General features: G+C 42.2%; 1 protein-coding gene and 1 pseudogene across 1 annotated transcript in view; both read right to left on the bottom strand.

Moving 5' to 3' along the window:
* Positions 1–24,301, bottom strand: part of PPM1E (protein phosphatase, Mg2+/Mn2+ dependent 1E) — a 313,369-nt gene that overhangs the window by 208,385 nt on the left and 80,683 nt on the right. The window lies entirely within an intron of this gene.
* LOC120929994 lies at positions 9,816–9,931 on the bottom strand (annotated as a pseudogene).

Raw genomic sequence — 24,301 nt, 5'->3', positions numbered from 1 at the left:
ATCGCACTGGATATCAGTGTAAATCGCAACCGCACTAGTGTAAGCCTAGCGCTAAAAAAAAAAAAAAATACAGAATCAACTGCTCCTTTACTCATGTCATGTAATATTGTTTTAGGACGTGATGGTACCTCTTTTAAATACCAGCAGGTGAACTCTTACAAACCCAATAAAAAACGGAATTTTGAAAAATTTGCTTATCTCTGTTCCTATGAAAACACGGTACAAAGTCTACAATAATCTAGGTTAGATAAAGCAGATACTTTCTATATAAACAAAGCTGTACAGAGCATTTCAAAATATACACTGATGGTGAATGAAAATAGTGTAGGGTTCTAGACAGTTAATATCAATTGTCTAGAATTCACCAGAGATGACTTCAAAAATCAATATTTCAAATAACCGCAATGATTCTGGTCTCAGAGAGTTTGATTAATTATTACTGTGAGAGAGGGAGGATTAATAGCACCTGCTGTGTCAGAATTACTAAAGCAATAAGGATCTGTGCTGTTACATAGAGATGTGTCACCAAATTAAATATATGACTGATGTGCCTATAAAAACAGGGGAAATCAGTTTAAATAAACAGCAACACAAAAAAAAATGGGAGAATTCTTCCTGTCAGAACGGATTGAACAAACGAAGCTCAGGAAAGCTATAATAATATGATAATTGGTATGGTATCTAGCTGTCATTCCGTCTGCATAAAGACAGTTAAAATACCTTTGTACAGAATTATTATTAACACAGTCTTTCTCAACCTTTGTACCCCAGAGGAACCCCCTAAAATCATTTTCAGATCTTGGAAAGCCAGCTAAAACCAATTAATTGGGGACTAGTAGGAAAAATGCTCCTTACATTGGTGACCGGTGATTAATAGGGATGCAACAGATCAAAAACTCACGATTCGGATAGTTCCGCGGATCAGAGCCACGGATCGGATAATTTTTCGGATCACCACCATATATAGTCCCCACTGTAATGTCCACATCTGCCCCCACTGTAATGTCCACATCTCCCCCACTGTAATGACCACATCTCCCCCATCTCCCCCACTGCAATGTCCACATCTCCCCCTATCTTCCCCACTGTAATGTCACCTCTCCCCCCATCTCCCCCACTGTAATGTCCACATCTCCCCCCCATCTCCCCCACTGTAATGTCCACATCTCCCCCCCATCTCTCCCACTGTAATGTCCACATCTCCCCCCATCTCCCCCACTGTAATGTCCACATCTCCCCCCATCTCCCCCACTGTGATGTCCACTTCTCCCCCCATCTCCCCCACTGAAATGTCCACATCTCCCCCACTGTAAAAATTGTTATAGGTGTCACCGGCGCAAAAGAAATTTAAAACCGTGATCTGCTGCAGTACTGTGTAAACCCTAAAAAGGGGTTAAATGTGCATATAAAAGAAAAATGTTACTGCGCTGATGTAATTATCCAGAGGGTTCAATCTCTGGAAATGTGAACTGATATAGTGCACTATCCACCATATGTGACAAAATATATCAGGGACAGAGTGTACCCAATATTCAGTGTAGATAAACTAAATACAAACAATATATAGAAATATACAAATATGTCTCAATACTTTAAATGTAAACAAAAGATTTTTGGTTAGTGTATCGGCATACACATCAATATGCCATGGTGCTCCTGTGAAGGAAAAATGGCTACTGTTGCTACTACTAGCCAACTAAATAGTGAAAACAAACAATGCAAAAAAATATATATAACGATGAGAGCTATTCAAGAAAACAAACGATGTGCAATGTGCCCACTGCACTGTGAATAGTCCAATGAAAAACAATGCAATAAAATGTATATATATATATATGAATAAAATGTATAAAAATAAAATAATCAAGAAGCCAATGAAATGTGCAATATGCCAGCTGCACCGAAAATAGTCCAATGACAGACAATCTTGCTCTTATACAATAGGTTCCAGTATAGAAAGAGTTCAATGCTGGTAATGCTGTATACAAAAAAGTGCAACTGTCTCTTCCACCCGACAAAGATGTGCCACCATCACCAATGGTTAAACTCAACACTCACCAGACCCCAGATAATATTAGGCCCCAAAGTGGTGTCTTTTCTTTGTCCGTCAGTGGGTGTTGCCTCCTTCTCCCTTTTACAAGATATCATTAAATCCTCAAAAACAAGGGGCTCATCATGGTGTAGTATATTAAAACTTGTTTATTAAAAAAGATAAAAAGTTGCACTTACAATACAGAGTGCCTCCAACCGGCACTGAGTGTCTTTGGCAGTGTCAACTGTTAAAAGCCGCTGACCAGCATTTAAATAGCGTCCTAGAATGTGTGCATGCCCCGCTTCTCTCCTCATGTGTCGCTACAAGGGATCCTGGCGTGCTAATATGCTTCCCCCTCCTTGTATGTGTCGACAGCCTCTACGCGTTTCGCTATTGCATCATCAGGAAAGCACATGGCATGAACAAGCCCAAAATATTCTATGCAAGTCAAACCTGTGTGTTTTTTATTCTTTAAAGGGTCACTAAAGGAAAAAAATTTTTTAGCTGAAATGACTGTTTACAGGGCACAGAGACATAATAGTTAACTGATTCCTTTTAAAAATGATTAAAAATAGATAAAAAAACAATCATATAATGTGCCTGCAGTGTAGTTTCGTTTTTGCTGTTGTTTGCTGGTTCTCTGATGTACAGAGAGCCACTAGAGGGCAGTCAGCCAATAGAGAGCAGTGATACTTTGTCTAAAACTCCTCAGCACCAATCCAGTTTCGTTTTACACACAGCTCCTTGATTAGTGACCACCGTGAGAAATCTCCCAGTACTGTGGTTATCAGGAAACAGGCAACCAGGAAGTGTCCAGAACAGAGAGGATTTACAGCAACATCAAAGCAAAAACGAACCATGAGCACATGAAACCAGGACTGCAGCAAGGTAAAGGAAGCTATTTAGCTAAAAAAAAAAATTCCTTTAGTGACCCTTTAAAAACAGTTTTTATGCATATATGGTGTGAGGGTCGGTTCACACTGAAACATGTGCGTTTCCAGGCAGTTTTGACAGCCCCTGCATTTTAATGGGCTGCAAAATGCAGGGGAACACAGAAGTGCAAGCACTATTTTTTTTTTTTTAGATTCCACTGGACCAAACCACATAGTCCTGCAGTACCCATGAGATTTGGTGGGCGCAAATGCAAAGATGTTTTTCAGGTGCCATTAACAAATTGGCACCTGTGTGCATCTTGCAAGGACAGCGATTTCACGTGCAGTAAATGCACACAGAACGCACCTTTCCCACAGAGCGTTTTGGTGTAAAGGGGCCCTGAATGAGGCCTTATACCCCCATCTTTCTCAGCTCCTGCGAATTAGCCTTGTATAAGAGTAAATCTCGCAAACAGAAATGTAGAATGTTACATAATATTTATGTGTGACTGACATGTCGAATAAAGTGTGCATATTGTGTTCATCTTTCTAAAGCCACTTTTCAAATTGTACTTGGATTACATACTGCACACAAAAAGGGAACACAACATGGTAATGCTGCTAGGATTGTGATAATGCTAGAGGGAGATTAAAGTGAAATGTATGTCAGAATGCTTGCCTAATTAATCCTTTTAAAAGGGGAAGTCCCGTGCTTACATTAACGAAGGCTATTTTTACAACTAACCCAAGCTTAGCAGAGCAAGCCATTTTATGCAGTAAGCCAATACTGTAAGGTGTTCAACTAATGGCTGTAGCTAAACTTTTGCACCATCTTCACTATCATTCATTGCTTAATTATACTGTGTATTAAAATGATTTGAATGCTAGATTTAGGTAAATGCTAAAACAAAACAAAAAAAAAAGTTTGTTTTTTACATTAACCACTTAAGACCCGGACCATTATGCAGGTAAAGGACCCTGCCCCTTTTTGCAATTCTGCACTGCTTCGCTTTAACTGACAATTGCGCGGTCATGAGACGTGGCTCCTAAACAAAATTGGCGTCCTTTTTTCCCCACAAATAGAGCTTTCTTTTTGTGGTATTTGATCACCTCTGCAGTTTTTATTTTTTTGCGCTATAAACAAAAATTGAGCAACAATTTTGAAACAAAATGCAATATTTTTTACTTTTTGCTGTAATAAATATTCCCCCCAAAAAATATATATAAAAAAGTTTTTTTCCTCAGTTTAGGCCAATACGTATTCTACTTATTTTTGGTAAAAAAAAAACGCAATAAGCGTTTATTGATTGGTTTGCGCAAAAGTTATAGCGTTTACAAAATAGGGGATAGTTTTATGGCATTTTTATAAATATTTTTTTTTTTACTAGTAATGGCGGCAATCAGCGATTTTTTTTTGTGACTACGACATTATGGCGGACACATCGGACAATTGACACATTTTTGGGACCATTGTAATTTTCACAGCGAAAAGTGCTATAAAAATGAACTGATTACTGTGAAAATGCCAATGGCAGTGAAGGTGTTAACCACTAGGTGGTGCTAAGGGGTTAAGTGTGCCCTAAGGGAGTGAGTCTTACTGTAGGGGGGTGTGGCTGTAGGCGTGACGTCACTGATCGTCGTTCCCTATATCAGGGAACAGACGATCAGTGTCACTGCCACAGAGAAGAACGGGGAAGGTGTGTTTACACACACCTCTCCCCGTTCTTCAGCTCCTGTGACCGATCACTAGACACCGGCGGCGACCGGTCCGCGGGTCCGGCGGGCGCGGTCACGGAGCTTCTGACCAGGGCGCGCGTGACCCACAGCTGGGCTCTTAAAGGCAACGTACAGGTACGTGCCTGTGCCCAGCCGTGCCATTTTGCCAACGTATATGTGCAGGAGGCGGTCCTTAAGTGGTTAAAAAACTTTTTTCAGGAATGAAGAGAAATATTCCAGGTAAATATGTAAAAATAACTGTTGGGAGAAAAGAAATGCACACCATATTTTAGGCTTTGGCAAAGTACTGTACTTTCCATCATGTCTTGTTTATAGAACTCCTATTGGAAACCTGTTAGAGTTGAAATATAGGGGTTGTCCACGGTGCTTCTTTGGATTTTTACTGTGCAAGCCAAGAAGCCGTCATTCTTAAGGCCCATACACATGAAAGGACTATGTCAACAAATGTCCGACGGACCTGTTTTTTCAGACAATCCGACCGTGTGCAAACGAACAAACTTTCCGACAACAAATGTCCTACGTCAGCTAATCCGATCGTGTGTACACAAGTTCAAAGTCCAAACACGGACTGCTCATGCTCAGAACCAATGCTAATGATCAGACAACAATAGCAGAAGTTGCCCACAGGGTAACAGTAAAGAGCTGAAAAACATGTGATTTGGTGAAAGTTGGCTGAAAAAGTCCTGCCGTGTGTATGCATACCAAGTTCACGGCCAACGCCCATTCTGAGCAAAATCCATGAAAAAGTCAGTTGGAAGTCCGATCGTGTGTATAAGGCTTTATCCTTACTTTAATATTTATTAAGGCCCCTTTCACACTGGGCAGATTCCACTGCAATCAGCAGGGGGTCTGTGAGCTGATTGGAGCAGACCAGGTGGATGACACAACATCTCAGTATCTGCAGATACACTTACACTGTGCTATGTCCAATCCATTCCAACGAAACAGTGGTCTTTTCTGCCTGAGCCATCACAATGTGCGTATTTCTCATTTACCTTTGAATCTGCAACTCTCTGGTAAAATAAAAAAAAATGCATTCTGAGCTCATCACTTCTTGTATCATCATGTGACCATTTAGGAAACGTCATACCCCATCATGCACTGCCTTACTGCATCACAGAAAAGAGTGTGTTTTACCACTCTATACCACACCCCCCTTAGCACTACACCACCTTTTTTTTTTTAATTTCCACCCACTTTCCACTGCTGTCTCAGCCAATGAATGAGGAGGAAGAGACCCGGGAAAGCCGCTGCTCTCGTGCACATCGCTGGATCGAGATGGGGCGCAGGCAAGTAACTTATTCCAGGGGCTGCTGCAAACAGAAGGTTTTTCAGCCTTAAGAATGACTTTAAGTTCTACAAGCACTTGTTTGTAATTTTTTTGTACCACAAAACCACACTATTACCACGCTATTAGGGGGAGTTTGTCGGGGGGTGGGGGTATAAAAATGTTGGTCTCACTTTTTGTAAACCATTTTACAACTTCAATGAAAACAACTATTTGATTTTTAAAATATATATATATTGTGGGAACGTTTTCTTACCCTTTAAGGCCCCGTACACACGACCAAACATGTATGCTGAAACTGGTCCGCGGGCCAGTTTCAGCATACATGTTAGGTCGTGTGTAGGCGCGAGCGGGCCGAATTCCAGCAAACATTTGCCCGCCGGGCCTTTTCCCAGCGGGCAAATATTTGTGGACGTGTTTTAAAACCGTCCGCTGGAATCCTGCCCGCTCGGACATGTACGGTCGTCAGTACAGACCTACCGTACATGTCCAGGCGCCCGCCGTCCCTCGCATGCGTCGAATGACTTTGATGCATGCGTGGAAGCCTTTAAATGGCAGGCCCGCCCACGTCTCCGCGTCATCGTCGCGGCGACGACGCGGACACGCCCCGCGTATTGTTTACGCGCGGACTTCTGTACGATGGTTAGTACAACCATTGTACAGAAGCCCTCTGGCAGGCATGTACGGTGAAAACGGTCCGACGGACCGCTTTCATCGTACATGTTTGCTCGTGTGTACCGGGCCTAAGACTTATGAAATACCCTGTGTGTATCAATCGATGCAACAGACAAATTATTAAGCATTTCAATTCAATAACCAAGTATAGGAAGATATATTATGGGAACAACAGTTTACCAATTGCAAAAAAGAGTCATAGAAAACCTAAATAGAACCTGCTTTTGGTACATTGTAAACTAGGTGACATCCAGCTTGTTTAAGAAAACCACCTGCATGGAGTTTGGATTCCTGCTCGGATGGCACTACCTCCTGATAGGTAATTGATCCTTGTGTGTGTGTGTGAATGTGAGTTAGGGACCTTAAGTTCCCTGAGGGCAGGGACTGATGTGAATATTGAATATATACGTTGTATATGTAAAGCACTGCATGAATTGAAACTTCTATAAAAGTACCGGTAATAAATAAATATTTGCATCCAACAGGTTTATGGTGCTCTCGAAACAGACACTTGGGGCTCTAAGAGGAGAAAAGCACACACAGCAGCTCAGCCTACCCCTCCCCTCTGCTGCCGATTCACATTGTATCTGGTAAATGAGTTCACATAGTACAAAGGCTTCAGTGATTGGGCAGGAGGAGGGGAGGAATAGCTGTTTTCTGGGAGCTGCATAAACCTGTCATATGTAAAAAAAATAAAGATAGGTCCAGGAGGTGGCATGCACCTTGCTGGACTCAACTTACAGTATGCCTTTTACAAATTAGCTGGAGTTCAGCTTTAACAGCTAGACATCAACTGAGTTCTGAGGTCTGCCACCTGCCATTGCTATTACATATGTTATGATTCTCTCCTTTCAGTTGCTACAGTATAATAATACTTTACAAAGTATGTGGCTAGAAAAGTGAGAGATAGCCTTTCTAAATTTGCAATGGTCTTCCAACAACCACTCTGAAACTACTGTGACAGGGCTAGGCCCTGTCACTGCACGAGTACAGGAAAGAGACGCACAGGGTTTGCACTAATACAGAGTGTGGAGTGCTAGAGTATTATGTCTGAGCAGAGAAGCCTGGCTTGTCGGTGTACTTTGGAGTGACCAGGAGAGGGCCTGTGCAGCAGTGTGCTGTAATCTACAAGGCTAAACAAGCCAGGAGAGTTCAGGGAGCCAGGTCTGAGGGATCAGTATCAAGAGCAGCGGTTCTGCTGCTGAAGAGAGAGCCAGGTGGCTTAGCATTTTTCGCTATGTGTTACTGATGAATACACCCCTGCGTGGGCAATTATTTGTGGGATGTTATTTTATTTCCTAAAAAAGTGGGCTGCCTAGCCCTTAACCACAGTTCAAACTGATGTGAACTCAATAAAAAGCATCTATCACCAAACTAAACATTTCCCATATTACACCCTATTGCGGTACATTGCATCACAACCAAAAACTGAATTCTGTCAGGTTACATATTTTGCACTGCCTTACTGAATTTACCTCCTGAAGCAAGGTGATTGTCTCAGGGGTTTCTGCTTACAGTCAGGAATCCATACAAAGATAAGGAAATCATAAACCTTTTTCCACAGCTGGAGAACATATTTCCATCTGCAAATATGCTACCATTTGGATTTATTGGATGCAAAAAATCTAAACTCTGAATCCACAAGAAAAAACAGTGGCAGACAAAAATAATTGTTAATTTTAAAATGATTCAGCTTTAACAATGTGACCCCATCAGCTTTCCTGCATAACTAGCCAGATCATATATGAGGTATCATTTATAAGCATTGGTCACTGTATATAAAGCAGTCATTATAATACTGTGTACAGCATAAGGGCTAAATTCTCAATTTTGCTTGACCTCCTACGTGTCATCTGTTCTTTCCCACTGTATTCATACCGAACACAAAAAGGATCTCTTTAGTCTATAAATGTGTTTAAAAAAGGACATGCAACACAAAAAATAATGCCTAGCATTATTTATATATTTTACATATACTAATACCAGGGCTTTTTTTCAGGGGGAACTTGGGGGAACTCAGTTCCACCACCTCTGGCTCAGACCCTTTGGTGCCTGCTCACCACAATCACTTGTAAACACAGAAGTCTGGTTTCTGTGTTTACAAGTGACAGCTTTGTACCCCCCTGAACTCTGCACTCTGTATGTAATGCAATTCTGGTATTTAATGCCCCTTTAAGACCCTTCTACTGTTTGTGAAATCTGAACCGGTCGTGGTTGAGTTCCTGCACCTTTTTCCTGAGAAAAAAAGCTCTGACTAATACCCTTCTTGGCATACATTACATGAGATTGGGGGCTCAGTTCGCTAAAGGAGAGATATTTGGGTCACGTATCCAAATATCGCATCTGGTATTGAAAAGCTCAAGTAGGTAGTATATTTTATAGATATATATCATTTACCGAAAAATAAGAAGCACTCAGTAAATACTGCATAAACCTTGCTAAACAAAAGTAAAATTCATAAAAAAAAAAATAAATAAAAAAAAAAAAAAGTAAAGGAATTTTTTTTTTTTTTTTTTAGATTCATACTTAGGTGGATGCAGCATCTGTAGGATGCTTAATCTTTCCCCTGGTGCCTCTGCACTAAAAAACCGAGTGATCGAACCTTGCCAATCACTCGGTTTTCAGAGCGACATTAGCAGAGAGCTGCAGACGGTCAGTCACAGCTCTCTGCTCTTCTCCCTCTTCGCTCATTTGAGCACTGAGCTGTGGAGGGGGCAGAGCGGCTGTCTTAGGCTTTCAGCAGCTCGCTGAGAGGCTGAGACGGGAGTCAGTCCAGGCACCTGGCAGGTCTAGACTTCCATTGTCGGGATGATGCGGTGCCTGGACTGATTTCTGTGACGTCAGCAGAGAGCAGACTTCAAAACGAACTGCACTCCTCTGACCCATAGGAGAAGTACAACCAAACGAGCTGAACTTCTCGGGGTCCACCCTACCAAAGCTGGGTGGACCCCTTTCTTCAGGAGGCCTGCTGAAGCAATGCCTACCTAAGTAGTAGGTGGGGCTTCCCCAAAGGGAGACCTCCTGAGAGAGGGGGAAAATTACTAAAAGGCCACATGGCCTCCCCCCAGGACTTTCATGGCAAGTCTGAGGACTTACCCTCCAACTAGTCGTGTAAACTATGTATGTGCAAAAAACAATGGACAGAAAAACATAAGAAAAAAGGGAAGTGGAGGAAATGCCTCAGAGTGCCTCAGAGCCATTGTGAGGTACAAATGGATGGACACGAGACAGCGCCCCCCTTGCCATAGAGAGGACTCCATTCTCTTCCCACAAAATTGATAAGAACAAATACTACACTTGATCTTAGCCAAAAGGCAGAGAAGCCAAACTGTTTCACTTCATGCTGCAGCCAGAGATCAGAACTGCATTAAAATAATGTGCAAATACACATTAAATACTGCCCTCCTCTCCATGAAGACAGAAATGAGAGATCATGTAATCGCTCAGATCACAGGTTTAGGTCCAGATGGGGGATAGCTGTAGCATCAGATTGATGCTGCAGCATAAAGATGAGAATAGACATTTGTTTATTTTAATACCCCAAACTTTTCTTTTAATTGACCTGTGGACATTTTCTGACAACTGACCGGGAAAAGAAGGTTGTCTAGACAGCCCCAGATTTGAATGCCAGCAGAGGTGCCAAGACCTTTGTGAACACTCTGGTAGCAGAGGATAGGCCGAAGAGCACTGCAAACTGAAGTGGATTTTTTCTTCTCCGCGCAGCACAAAGAAAAATTAGAAACATGCAGATAGGCACCTTGGATATCCACTGATGCCAGGTATTTCCCTTATTATTGAATGATTTTAGGTCCAAAACAGTTTTGCCAACTGCCCATAAATTTAGTTTTTTTTAAAAAACAGTCACTTTTCTTCTGTTTATAATTGTCAGAGGCTACACGACGACTAGAGGAGACACCGGTATGGGAACAAGGAGTGTTTGCCGGTGGTGAGATGTAATATGAGAACACACTATTCGATTTACATCAAAAACGTATAATGTTTTTTTAAGAAATGTGAGCAGCTCTATATTTTTTAAATACATTTTTCATTTTCATTTTTTTGTATATGATACTTGATGTATTGTTACCCTGTGGAGTGATTGCCTGATGCTCTGGAGTTGATTGGATTAACTGAAAAAGCTGATTTGCCAACCATGAGAATGGAAGGCATTTGAAGGTGGCGAGTTTCCATCTGAGGAGTGGAGATTTACATGAAGAAGGAGGACTGCACAGAATTTTTGTTAAAGGGCAGCGACACACGTGTGTAATATCCCAAGGAACAACACTGGGTGTGGTGTTTTAAATAGACTTATTTTGAGAAGGTTATAGCATCTACATTTATGTTGTATTTTCACAGAGCTACTTTTAAAGTGAATTATAGACACTTTACAAAATGGTTTGCATAATTGTCCGTAGACAGGAGAAAGGTGCCTGTAAAAAATCCCCTTGTCACCGGCTCATAACTGTGCATGCGCAGTTCCGCAGCCAGCCGATTACAGAACTGCTCGACATACACAGTTCAGAGCTGGCCTGGCGGGAAGCTTTTTTATTTAAAGCACTTTCCTGCCAGCCAGACAGTTTGAATATGTGAGAAGGAGGCAATTATGAATATGATCTTTGGTCTGTGCCAAGTTTAATTTGAGCACTGAAGCTGTTTCCTGTCGCATTTTCTGGAGTCACTGTCACAAATATGGGAGGAAACATGAAAACAGGGTGTGCAGGTAATGTGCTTATTCAGGTGTCGCCTAGACCTGCATTAGTGCACAACTATGAACCTGCACTATCCACACAGTGCACCCACACAGACATCCAGGCTTGGGTTCTCTGTAGGGGAGGGCAAAGGAAAGCTAACAATTTTATGATGCGAATGGTGAGGGTGTATTACTCCCTTACACCAACTATGAGGCATCATTTCTCCCACTGACAAGAAGTAAGCGGTACAATATTACTGGTCTTTGCACTTTGTACAAAGTGGGGTTTAATTACAAATGCTGGAGAGTGCCAAATCAGACTCACTTCTGCATAGAAACCAATCAGCTTCTAACCTTGTTCAATAATGCTTTGGCAATAAAACATGGAAACCAATTGGTTTCTATGCAGAACTGAGCCTGATTTGCACTCTCCAGCTTTAGTAAATAAACCCCCGTGTTGTATGTTTCATACTCCTGACCCCTTCACTGCATTCACTTTGTTGTACATTTACTCCTGAGCCCTGTGTTGTATACAATCTATTCCTGACCTCCATGCTGCAATCACTATATTGCACATTATACTCATCTCCCCTGCACTGTATAAACTGTTATATTCCTGATCCTGCACTGTATAAGCTTTGCTGTACATTATAGACCTGAATCCTGCACTGCATTCACTATGTTAAACAATATACATGACCCCTGCACTACATTCACTGCATTATACTCCCGAACGCTACACTGTATACACCATGTTCTACATTATACTGCAACCCTTCCACTGTATAAGCTTTGTTGCACATTATACTCCTGACCTCTATACTGTATAAGCAATGTTGTAAATTTAAGTCCTAACCCCTAGAGGCTATGGGGGTTATTTACGAAATGCAGGGGCGGTCTGACCATTGAGTCACTCGAGGAAACAAAAGAGGAAAAACGGAGGGCGCACCGACCTAGTGTGATACTGTTTGGTGGATTTTATTAAATCAATAAAAACAAATCATAATACTCACAAAAGGAGTGTTAAAAACAGGCCTTGAATCACAATGCAGCAAAGAACCAACACCATCGGCATAGCACGATATTGTTTCGATCCGTGACCGTGGCTAGCCCTAGCCACGGTCACGGATCGAAACAATATCGTGCTATGCCGATGGTGTTGGTTCTTTGCTGCATTGTGATTCAAGGCCTGTTTTTAACACTCCTTTTGTGAGTATTATGATTTGTTTTTATTGATTTAATAAAATCCACCAAACAGTATCACACTAGGTCGGTGCGCCCTCCGTTTTTCCTCTTTTGTTTCCTTTAGTTTTGTGAATTCCAGCGATTCAGAGGAGGGCTGCAAGACTTTGGAAGATACCTTTTAATTGAGTTGCTATTGAGTATCACCTTTTTCTTGAAAAATCTTTCCAAAGAATACCGGAGCGCAGGAGATTTGTTTTTGCATTGAGTCACTCGGGCACTGCCCGAGGGCCCCATGCCACTAGGGGGCCCCATCAGGGTTGCCAGGCTCAGTAAAACCAGGGACAGTATGTAAAAATCTATGTTTTTTTTTACATCTGTCCCTAATATGTCCGAAACCGACATGCTTTTGATGTGAAAATCCTGAGATTTTAGCTGCCCCGCCTCTGCACTGCCTCCTGGCGTGGTGGCCATCTGTAAGCCCAGGGGCCCCATAATCTTCTATTGCCCAGGGGCCCCATGAGTTTTCAGTCCGCCCCTGACCAAAGGGAAATACACTTTGCACTACAAGTGCAAAGTGCACTTGAAATTGCACTGAAGTGCAGTTGCTGTAAATCTGAGGAGTAGATCTGAAATGAGGGGAAGTTCTGCTGATTTTATTATCCAATCATGTGCAAGCTAAAATGCTGTTTTTTATTCTCCTTGCATGTCCCCCTCAGATCTACAACGACTGCATTTCCAAGTGCAATTTCAAGTGCATTTGCACTTGTAGTTTGCACTTGTAGTGCAAAGTGGATTTGCCTTTAGTAAATAACCCCATATGCACAGATTAAAAGCTAGGTAAACCAAAATATAAATAATTGTACTAATGTTTAGTAAAGAACAACACCCTCTTGCTGTGTTTGTCATTATTTATTATGACAAATCTTCCTGTATATATACACATGCACTAAGATAAATGCATTAAGAGAATGGATTAAGATAAAAACTTCTACAATTACAGCCACTTTAACAGCCAAATATATACAATCTTGTTCTTTCCACCATACGGCTTTGACAAAATAATTAAACAGGAATATTCTTTTCAAACGACTAAATTTAAAGGATTAGTTCACTTTAAAAAAGAAATACAAATAAATGCACATTTTTTTGCAACTATACATTTTTGTTGCAGGAGCCTGTAAAGCAGATCGCTGGTGTCATGCAGGTCTCTTGCAGACCTGCCAGTGTATCTGTGGGCCTGTACATCCCATACGGGCAAGCAGATACACTGACAGGAAGAATAAATTAACTACCAGGGTGCGCCACAGCGCCGTGGTAGTTTATTGAGAACTGCATACAGACAGCCGCAATGGATGGATGCTTACCAGCACATTATGACATTAATTTGCAGGGTTTACTACCTCTTTAAAAGTCTGTTGTGGTGTGCTGGGTTGGGTAACATAACCATATGTTACTCCAACATTTCATATTCATGATATGTGTCTGTTGTACCATTTGTGTTACAAAGTATCCTGTTCTCTTTGTATTGCTTCCTTTGTGTAAAATAACTGGTGACCCTGCCAGTCTTCCTGCTTTCCTATTTTAAACTGTCCATGCTAGGCATGAGAGCACATCCATTATCAGTTTTCTAGCTGTACTGGGAGAAGAGCCTGTCTGTTCTCCAATGGTCAGACATGTGCTGGCAAGCCTCCCTGCACAGCCATTCACTGGGTAGATCTGTATACTGATTTTCCTCCACCCCTAGCTCTCTAAGGCCCTTATGTAGCTGAGAACAGAGATTATATGATCAAATAAAAAACAAGGGTTGCACCAATATCGATACCAATACTAGGCATTTTCACGAGTATTGTCCTTGTGAAAATGCTCTGATACCGGAAGCCGGTACCAGAAGTGACATCAGCTTGGAAGCAGAATGCCTCCTCTGGCCGGCTGTCTCCTCTGGCGGATGCTATCCCCACCTCCTCCTCCCAGTGGCATCGCTAGGGGGGTGCGTACTGCACTGGGTGACAACATGGGAAAAGCTTGTACCAGTGGCAGAACTCCCATCTCGTCCAAGTCCCACTTGTAAAAATTATTGTTTGCTGGCCCAGCCTAACATCCCAGCAACCAATCAGGTGCATGGAGGCCCCAGCATTCAGAGGAGGAAGATGAAACCTCCTCCTGAGCTGCTCCGCCTCCACCCAGTGGTGTATTTAGGTTTTGTCCTGCCCTAGGCCTGACTAAACTCGTGCACCCCCTAATTTAAATATGACCAACCCCTTCCTGTCAATGCTACAACCCTTTCTGTTTAAGACCCACCCTGAAATTTTCGAGTGGGGACATTAATACTTAGGGCCTGGGGGGGGGTATTGGTTTCCCTTAATTTGCATAGATTTCCTCTCACTTCCTGTTTGGCTATGGGGCAGGAAGTGAAGGGAAATCTCTGCAATGGGACAGGGATGGTAAAAAAGAAACCAGCCAATTTTCTCCATTCCCGTCAAGGAAATAGAGAACATGCTCTCTTTTTGGCGCGTCGAGTTTCTCGACAGTTTCCTCGACGAAAATGTACACACGACCGGTTTCCTCGGCAAAAAAATATCTCCCATCAAGTTTCTAGCTGTTTTTTTCCGGAGAAACTCGTACGTGTGTACGAGGCTTAAGAAGATATAACCATGCCAATGGTGCAGCAAAAAAACATATAGCATAGTGAGGAAGGTTTGTGGTCCAGGATGATAGGACAGTCAAAATTAGAAGCAGCTTGCATTACACTCACAATGTAGCACAAGCCGGCTGGGATGTTTTCCATGCTGCCCCCCTGCAAAGTGCTGCCCTAGGCCTGGGCCTTGATACAGCATTGCCTCCACCTACTTCCACTGACAACGGAAGGGCTTGGAATCTGAGAAGACTTTGCAACCCGGATGGGACACTGCAAGTGTAAGTAATCAGAGCTCCAGCGATGGATGCACACTAAGTAGAGGGCAGAGATCTCACAGGTGTATTGTAGATGGAGGGAGGGCAGGCTTCCCCAGAGCTATGTACACTGACTGCAACATCCCCACACCACTTGTGCCATCTGTGCAGTCTGTGACAGTCTTCTGTGCCATCTCTGCAGTCTGTGACCGTCTCCTGTGCCATCTCTGCGGTCTGTTGACCATCTCTGGTGCCATCTCTGCAGTCTGTTGACCATCTCCGGTGCCATCTCTGCAGTCTGTTGACCATCTCCGGTGCCATCTCTGCAGTCTGTTGACCATCTCCGGTGCCATCTCTGCAGTCTGTTGACCATCTCCGGTGCCATCTCTGCAGTCTGTTGTACCATGCCTGCAGTCACTGCTTTCACTTCTGTCTGTTGCCTCTTCCTTCCCTCCAGCTGTCATCTCTGCCCCGCGTCCCCCGATGACCCTCCCATCCTCCTCTCCCAGCGATCATAGCCTTTTACATCCCAACTCTCCTACCCCACAATCCCTATTTTACCCCCTCCCTAACACCACCCCCCACCCAAACCACCCCTCTGCCTACTCTTTCCTAGGCAATAGGTATCGGTAATTGGTATCAGCGAGGACTGGGAAAAAAAAGTATTAGTACTCTGTGTTAAAAAAAATGGTACTGGTGCAGCAGCCCTAATATACAGTGCTTCATATGAATCGTTACATATCCTGAAAGGGTTAAAAAGACAAGGAAAAAAAATAAAGGCAGCCAAGGTTACACTGTTTGAAAAGTATTCTGTTCTTCATCATGCAGAATATGATACTTCTGGTTGCCTTGAAAACCGCTTTACATCAGCTCCAACATCAATGTAGAACCTTATGTCCTAATGCACAAAATATGCTATCACATTAGCTGACAATCACGATTCAGTTCAGAACATAAAAACCATGTGCTAGAAAAATATAACTTGAAAATCAACATCATGCTGGACCACCTTTTACCCTGATAGCAGCTACCCCATGTAATAGTAGAAGCTCAGACATCTTTGCTACTGTAACTGCCCAGGGGTAGGTACAGCCTTGTGTTCTTGATGTGTTTAATCACAGAGGCATTATGCCATTAATTATTAGGCTAACAGATTAAAAACGAACAGGCAGGCCATGTTCATCCGATCTACCCATAGAGGAGAGGAGGACTCTGACAGGTCATCTCAGAAAAGTTAGCAGAGACGGACCTGTCATTCACCTACTCGGGGGGGACAAATTAGGTTACACACACAGGGGCAGATTCATCAATAGATACGCCGGCGGATCTCCTGATCCGCCGTCGTATCTGTGAGACCCGACGGTCGGATCTGTGAGATCCGATGGTCGGAGCTAAGCGACTGATTCATAAGAATCAGTTCCGCATAGATCTCCCTTAGATCCGACTGGTGTAAGTGACTTACACCAGTCGAATCTTAGGCTGTAATCTCCCGCCGGCCGCTAGGTGTCGTCGCTATTTTTTACACGTCCCATATGCAAATGAGGAAAACCGCCGATTCACGTCCGTACGCCCGCCCGTTGCTCTTTTTCTACGTCGTTTGCGTTCGGCTTTTTCCGGCGGATAGCTACCCCTGCTAATATGAGGGGTAGCTAATGTTAAGTATGGCCGCCGTTCCCGCGCCGAGATTCAAAATTTTTACGTTGTTTGCGTAAGTCTGTCGGGAATCCCGATGGCCGCAATTGACGTACCCGCCGCTAACAATGACGTCCTAGCGACGTCATTTGGAGCATGCGCACTGGGCTTTTTCGCGGTGGTGCATGCACAGTTAAATCAGCGCGGGAACGCGCCTGATTTAAATTGTACACTCCCCCTAGCCGCGGAATTTGCATTCCGCCGGGGGGAGTTAGGATCCGACGGTGCAGTTTGCGAGGTAAGTGCTTGGTGAATCATGCACTAGCCTCGCTAAATTGCACCGGCGGATCGTAAACCAGGTAGATCTAGCGGATCTAAAGATCCGCAGATCTACATGAATCTGGCCCACAGTTTGTAACTTAAAGGGGTTGTAAAGGAATTTTTTTTTTTCATAATAAGCATCCTTTACCTGCAGACATTCCTCTTTTCACTTCCTCATTGTTTGTTTTTGCTCAGAAGTTGTTCTATTTCTTCTCTGTTCACTTCCTGCTTGTCTGATTGTTACTCACCACAGTGAAGGGAGGCTTTACTGCGGTGGTCAGTGACGTGCTCGCCCCCTCCTGGGAACTACATCTGTGTGGCAGGACGCTCTCTACGTGTTAGAGACTTCAAGGGGGTGTGAATTACTGGGCGTGAAGGGGGTGTGAATTACTGGGCGTGCCGCAATGCATACTGGGAAATTTAGTTCTTACATGAACGAGCACCGCAAACCAAGGAAGTGAATGAGAGAACAGAAACTAGAACGCCGGAGGTGATATAGATAAAGGAATTTAATAGGTATTTTCTCGTTTTTTAACAGAATCATTACACTATTCTGTCTGTCTGTCTACCTTGCAGACATACATTTTAGGCAAATTTTTTTTCCCTTTACAACCCCTTTAAACTAAATACTATCTACAATACTAATAGTAATGCCAAAACTAACATGCTCCAAGCAAGGACCCCTTTGCTAAATAAGTTAGTCAAAACAGGATTAATGTATTAGTCTCCAATCCTCCTACCTGTACACATCCTATGAACCCTTATACAGCTTCCAAATAAAACTCCATCCCAGGAGTCATGAAAGAAGGGGACAAGATATGTACATAATCGCTGTGCAACAGTTTTTATTAAAGATCCTAAAAACATAAAAATGCACTCACATATCCATGTGCCAATTCCAGAACCAGTAGGAAAGACTTGTATTCGATGCAGAGATGTCTGCACCACTTCTTAAGGATGTGTGCACGTATCCTTCAGAGCATCCTTCAGAGCATGATGACCTTAAAAAGGTCCCAACTCCAACCAGTGTGTTTTGTTGGCCCTATAGAAGTAGATAATTGATTGTGCAAATCTATTCAAAAGACTACAGAATTTTCTTGTCAAAGCAGACCTGGAGACTAGAAATAGAAAGAAACATGTATGGGATGCCTCAGGTTATAAAAAGGACATAGGTGTATTAGTGGCAGATTGGATATAAAAAAGAAGGTATGGGTTCTACACCCTCCTCTACATGGGCTTACTGGGACCAGCTAAAACCTCTGTCATTATCCAATAAAGATAGTAACAGGAAGTGGGGAAATGAGAAGGTGGATCGTGGGTTAAAAAAATATTTAATAAAAAAATCTAAGGACACCCATATTTGTTTTATTTTTTTTATAATTGGCATGAAACCACAGGTTTGGACTAGAAGGTAGTGGAACAGGAGATTTCAGGGGGGGGGTGCAGGAGGATTATTGTGGGGCAACAACAAAGAACCTACCAATGGCTGGAAAGTGGTACCAGGAAGAGGGGATGCAGAGGATTTTGGACTAAGGATTAGGGTAAAGTTCTAGATTTAGGATTGAAATAGGCGACTTAACGAGGGATAGGAAATTTAATATTCAAAAAATATTTTATTACGAACGTAGGACACGCATTAAAAAGGAGTGATGTCCCAGTCTCCGAATAGTGGTTTGACCAATAGAGCCATTTTAAATCCACAAAAATCAATTAAGACAATGGTTGACAATGATAAGAACTTTGAGTATAAAGGGGAGGGGAGAATGGGGATATTATTAAGGGGAATAACACTAAAAAAGCTAAAAAAGATTTAATGATTCCCCCTGCGGGAAAAGAGAGTTCAACCCCAAAAAATAAAAATGCATTTGTATACCCTACTTAAGATGTGATTGAAATATGCTTCCAGCATGGCATATGTTTTATTGGCACTTTATTGAGGATATTTTCATTATTATCTGAATAACTTTGTTTATAATATTAGTTTTTCTGTTGTATGGAAAAAAACAAATCTACAAATTTTCTAGATTTAACAGTATTTATTAGCAAAATGTATACCAAAACATATTTTATAAATAAAGACAGAAATAGCTTTATATCAAGTTTAAGTTTCCACCACTCTAATTGGATCCATATTCCTAAAAGGCCAGATGGTTAGGATTAGGAGGAACTGCAATGATTCAGTTGATTTTTACTCCGACAGATATTTGAAAGTGGGAGTTCCTCTGTACCTCACTGTGAGCAGACAGGCTTTTATTTCAGAAGAGACATGTAAAGTTTCTTCTGCAATAAACTAAACCTGTTTGTCAGATCACAGTGATCTCCAGAATGTAAACTGAGCTGTGCATTTGCAGCTCAGCTTATAGCGACAGCCTGATCCGATTTGCCAGGATGACTTAATTCTGCAATGGCCAATGAAGAAGCCCAAAGATGCTAGCGCCGGAGGGACTGTTTGAAAGGGGAGTATTTATGCCTTTAGTTCTGCTTTAATAAAACAGTTTCTTAAAAAAGTTTATCAGAGTAAGTTCTCAAAGTAAATTAGGAAAAAGTATGATAACTAAACAGAATGAAGACAGAGTAAGTAGGAACATTTTTTATAATTTGCATTTATTGCAGACTTGAATAGTAACTATAGAAAAGTGGAGGGGATTTTTAAGAAATATTGGCCCATCCTTTTTAGATAGGAAAGGTTTCTATTAGCGTTTCACGGATACTGATACCGGTACCAATACTAAGCATTTGCATGAGTCCTGTTACTCGTGCAAATGCTCAGATACTAAAACCGATACCTTCAGACTTGATTCACATATGTGTGGGCCAGTTTGCAATATGACTTCAAAACACGGTGGGGTGCGATTTTGTTTAGTGGTTCAGGTGTGATTCAAATGCGAATTGTAGTGCACAAGATTAGAAATCGCTCCTGAACCAGACTGAAATCACACTTGAAAACTGATGTGAAACTGATGTCTCTGCAAGTGAAATTTGTGCGGTTTTCATCATCAATTTTCATGTGAACAAGCCCTCGGTCTTAAACTGGTATCGGTGCATCCCTAGATTCTATGCATGCAACATATGTAGTAACTGCAGAACATTGGAAAGTTAGCCCTTGAAAAATAAAAGTCTCAAGTCCAATAATACTGAAAAAAAAATCAGATAATCTCAGATATGATTTTATTTGCTATAACAGACCTTGAGGTGGTCCATGCAGGTCCAATATAAGATAAATACCCTGTTGAGGATTCGTACCATGAACAGGTTTCACTAGAATCGTTTTAATCTCTGCTGGGGGTAATGGAATGACTACTGCCTGGGACAAGGACTAGTTCAGGGCATTTTGCAAACCTGACAGTTCTCAGGCAGATTTTGGTTTGTCAGAGAAGAAAGCCAAGTCTTGCGCCAAAAGGAAGGGCTGAACTGAGAAGTTGAAGAGTGATTTTTCCATGGGAAGGGAAGAGATCCATCACCTTAAAAACACTAGAGAAAAAACGGAAGACCCACAGAGTTGGGTAGGGTTATAGGGGGGACCCAGGGGACATGTACTTCTAAGCGTGCCAGTGTCCAGTCATGTGAAGGTACCAGCCATTAACCCAGGGTTTATGAATGCTTAGCCTGTGTCATGTACTGTACTATTAAGCTAACCAAATAAACCATTCTGGAAAATACAAAAAGGTAAAAATGGCCAGCCTTCAGTTCCATTAAACAAAAAAATTATATTGATGTAGGTAAATTAATGTCCCTGAATGCAGGTCAATACTTTCCGACTGACTGTCAGATGTGGAAATCCCATATAGTAGGCAATTCAATAAACAAATGAAGGATATATTGTTACAATATGACCAACCATTGTAGTCCTCCCATCATGACATAGGCTTGTTTGAAATGCTTGTCTTCCATGAGGCTGTGCTGATTGTTGATTCTATGTATGTCAATTAAATATGGTGAAAAGGGTTATATTCTTCACAGTTAATGAGCCAATACTCAATTTCTTTCACAGTTAAACACTGCAGTATCTTATTGACAGGTTGGTAATGACATATCGTGGTTCATGAAATTACTGTGTTTGTCGATAAGAGCATTCTCAAGAAAACACCCTTTTTACTATACAAACACACACACTAAAAATTTAAAATGTATAACTATTCATGAGAGCCAAGATGTGATTGACTATCCCAGATGAGTGTCTGTATTTAGACTGGAGTGATATTGACCCGTTTATTTTGTGATTGACTATCCCAGATGAGTGTCTGTATTTAGACTGGAGTGATATTGACCCGTTTATTTTTAGCAAACAAAAAGCAATGCATTCCTGAAAAATACAAAAGTGTTCAAGGCTAACAAATAAGTCATGCAATTTAAGCTATTTGAAAAAATAAAATAAAAATGAAGTCCAAATACACTAAAATGTACATTCATTTTCAAATAATAAAGAACAAAGAATACTGTAATTTACCAGAGTAAACATACAGTATAAACCCAACTAAAACTAACCATATACATGTGAGAACTGTTGGACATGTATGCATGATCCCACAGTCTGAAAATGTATTTTTGGCCAGTTTTTCCCCCAAAGTGCAAGTCAAGCTCTAACTGCACGAGTGCTCCAGTTTATAACATTGTTGGTGATCTGACCCAGAGTGTGCTGAAATGAGGAAAAACAAAGGCACTCTGTTCCCCAGAAAAACAACTTCAAGGGCGTCAAATGCTGCCCTATAGACAGGCTTTATTAGGACACTACAGTGTGATCCAACGTCTATGGACACCTTTTAAACTGTCAATTTTTAGCTTTCCTATAACTGCTGCTGACAATCTGACAGTATTTTTGTGTTGATTTCAATTACTTAAGGCAATGTGGTCTCCAGCAAGTGTGGTTTCATTTAAAGCTAGTAGTAGTATTTCTATCTAGTAAAACATCATGGCTGGAGTACCGTACTGAAAGCCTAACTTAAGCCAAAACTTTGAAAGGTCTGTATCCCGCTTTGGAGAGATAATGCAGCTCCCCGACTGCTTCCAAACACCCATGGGAAAGGCCGATCCCCCACCATGTATCTAGCGCTGCGTGCATCTGGGACTGGAATAGCGGGTGCCACCAGGAAGAGAGGAGGGAGCCGAGTGGACATGCGTCTGCTCTCCCCCCTTCTTGCTGACCTGGAAGAAACATGTAAAATGTGTATTTCCAGGTGCCGGTGTCACTTTCCAGGGTTTAGTGACAAGATACAATACGAACAAAAGATTGCCTGTCAGAATGGCTTGACATTTGCCCATATATGCATGTTTTTGAAGCTAAGGTACAGTGAGGAAAATTATTGTTTGATCACCTGCAGATTTTGAAAGTTTGCCCACCTACAAAGAAATGAAGGGTCTATAATTTTTATCACAGGGGTATTTTAAATGGTAGAGACAGAATATCAACCAAAAATCCAGAAAAAAACACAAGACAAAATGTCCTAAATTGAGTTGCCGTTCAGTGAGTGAAAAAGAAAACAAAATAAAAGCCCCAAGCAAGACATGACTTAGGACTTGGTGGAGAAACCCTTGCTGGCAAGCACAGAGGTATGATGTTTTTTGTAGTTAATTACCAGGTTTGCACACATCTCAGGAGGGATTTTGGTCCACTTCTTGGCTCTCACTTGGCAACTCGAAGGGTCAGCTTCCTCCATACATTTTCTATAAGATTAAGGTCTGGAAACTGGCTAGGCGACTCAATGACCTTAATGTGCTTATTGGTATGTTTTGGGTCACTGTCATGCTAGAGAACCCATCCACGACCCATCTTCAGTGTACTGGCTGAGGAAAGAAGGTTCTCATTGAAGATTTTACATACATGGCCCTGTCCATTTGCCCCTCAATGCAGCAAAGTCAGCCTGTACTTTTAGCAGAGACACAGCCCCATAACATATTGGTTCCTATGGAGCCTGGGGGTGTATAGTGAGCCCTGTGTAAAATTTTGTATTGGACCAGTTTATCTCTTGCTGCAACCAGAGGGGGGAAGGCACAGTCCCAAATCTCCCTCCAGTCATCATCATCCAGTTCCCGGGATGTCCCCCACCCATTTCCTGTGAAGGGAGGACAACCTGGGATCGGCAGCAACGAGCAGGGACCCATAAAGCTGGGACGTGGGTTTCTCATCCGAAGGGTAGATTCAAGCTCTGAGTATGATAACTCAACTGGTTGGCCTAGGAACTGGCACCTATAGGCATGAGCAATTTGAAGGTACCAAAAATGTGCATGTGCAGGTACATTGAATTTGGTTTGTAAAATTTAAAAAGCGGACAGCTCCTTGTTTGTAATGATGTGTTCCAGTTTCACAATTTTATATTTAGCCCAGGCCTGCAGATCCGGGATAGTGTTGAACTGTGAAAGGTTAGGGTTCAGCCACAGTGGGGTGTGAGGAGACCATGAATTCGGTTGGGGTGCCCTCAGAGCTTCACTCACCTTCCATGCTTGTATGGTGGTACGCATGGAAGGAGTAAGATGAAGTGGGGTTTTAGTTCCCCTGAACAGCAGCCCCTGCAAAGCCTCCAGAGACCCCACTATAGCCACCTCCAGCACCGTTGCAGAGTTGGTCTAGTCCGGCTGTAACCACAAATGGGCGGTCACAAGCTGGGTGTCCAAGAAATACTTGTGGCAGTCAGAAAGAGCCAACCCCCCACTATCCACAGGCCTGGTTAGAGTGCTGTATTTGAATCTAGGCGGTTTGAGCCCCCAATTGAAGGAGGTGAAAAGTTGTTTCACGGATTTGAAAAATGTCTTGGTCAACCATTGTGGGGAGTTTCTAAAAATGTACGTAAATTTAGGAAGGACTTTCATTTTTAGCAGGTTGATGCGTCCAATGAGGGAAAGGTGGTAGGTTGCTCCATGCCTTCAGTTTGGTCCTTAGTCCAGTCAACACAGGGTCAAGATTGAGCAGCACAAACTCCCCACTCTGTTTTGAGATGACTATACCTAAATAGGTAAAATAATCAACCCACTGCAGTGGAAGAGAG

This window comes from Rana temporaria, chromosome 2 (genome assembly GCF_905171775.1).
Source record: "Rana temporaria chromosome 2, aRanTem1.1, whole genome shotgun sequence".
NCBI lineage: Eukaryota > Metazoa > Chordata > Amphibia > Anura > Ranidae > Rana > Rana temporaria.
This window is presented reverse-complemented; position numbering and strand designations above follow the sequence as displayed.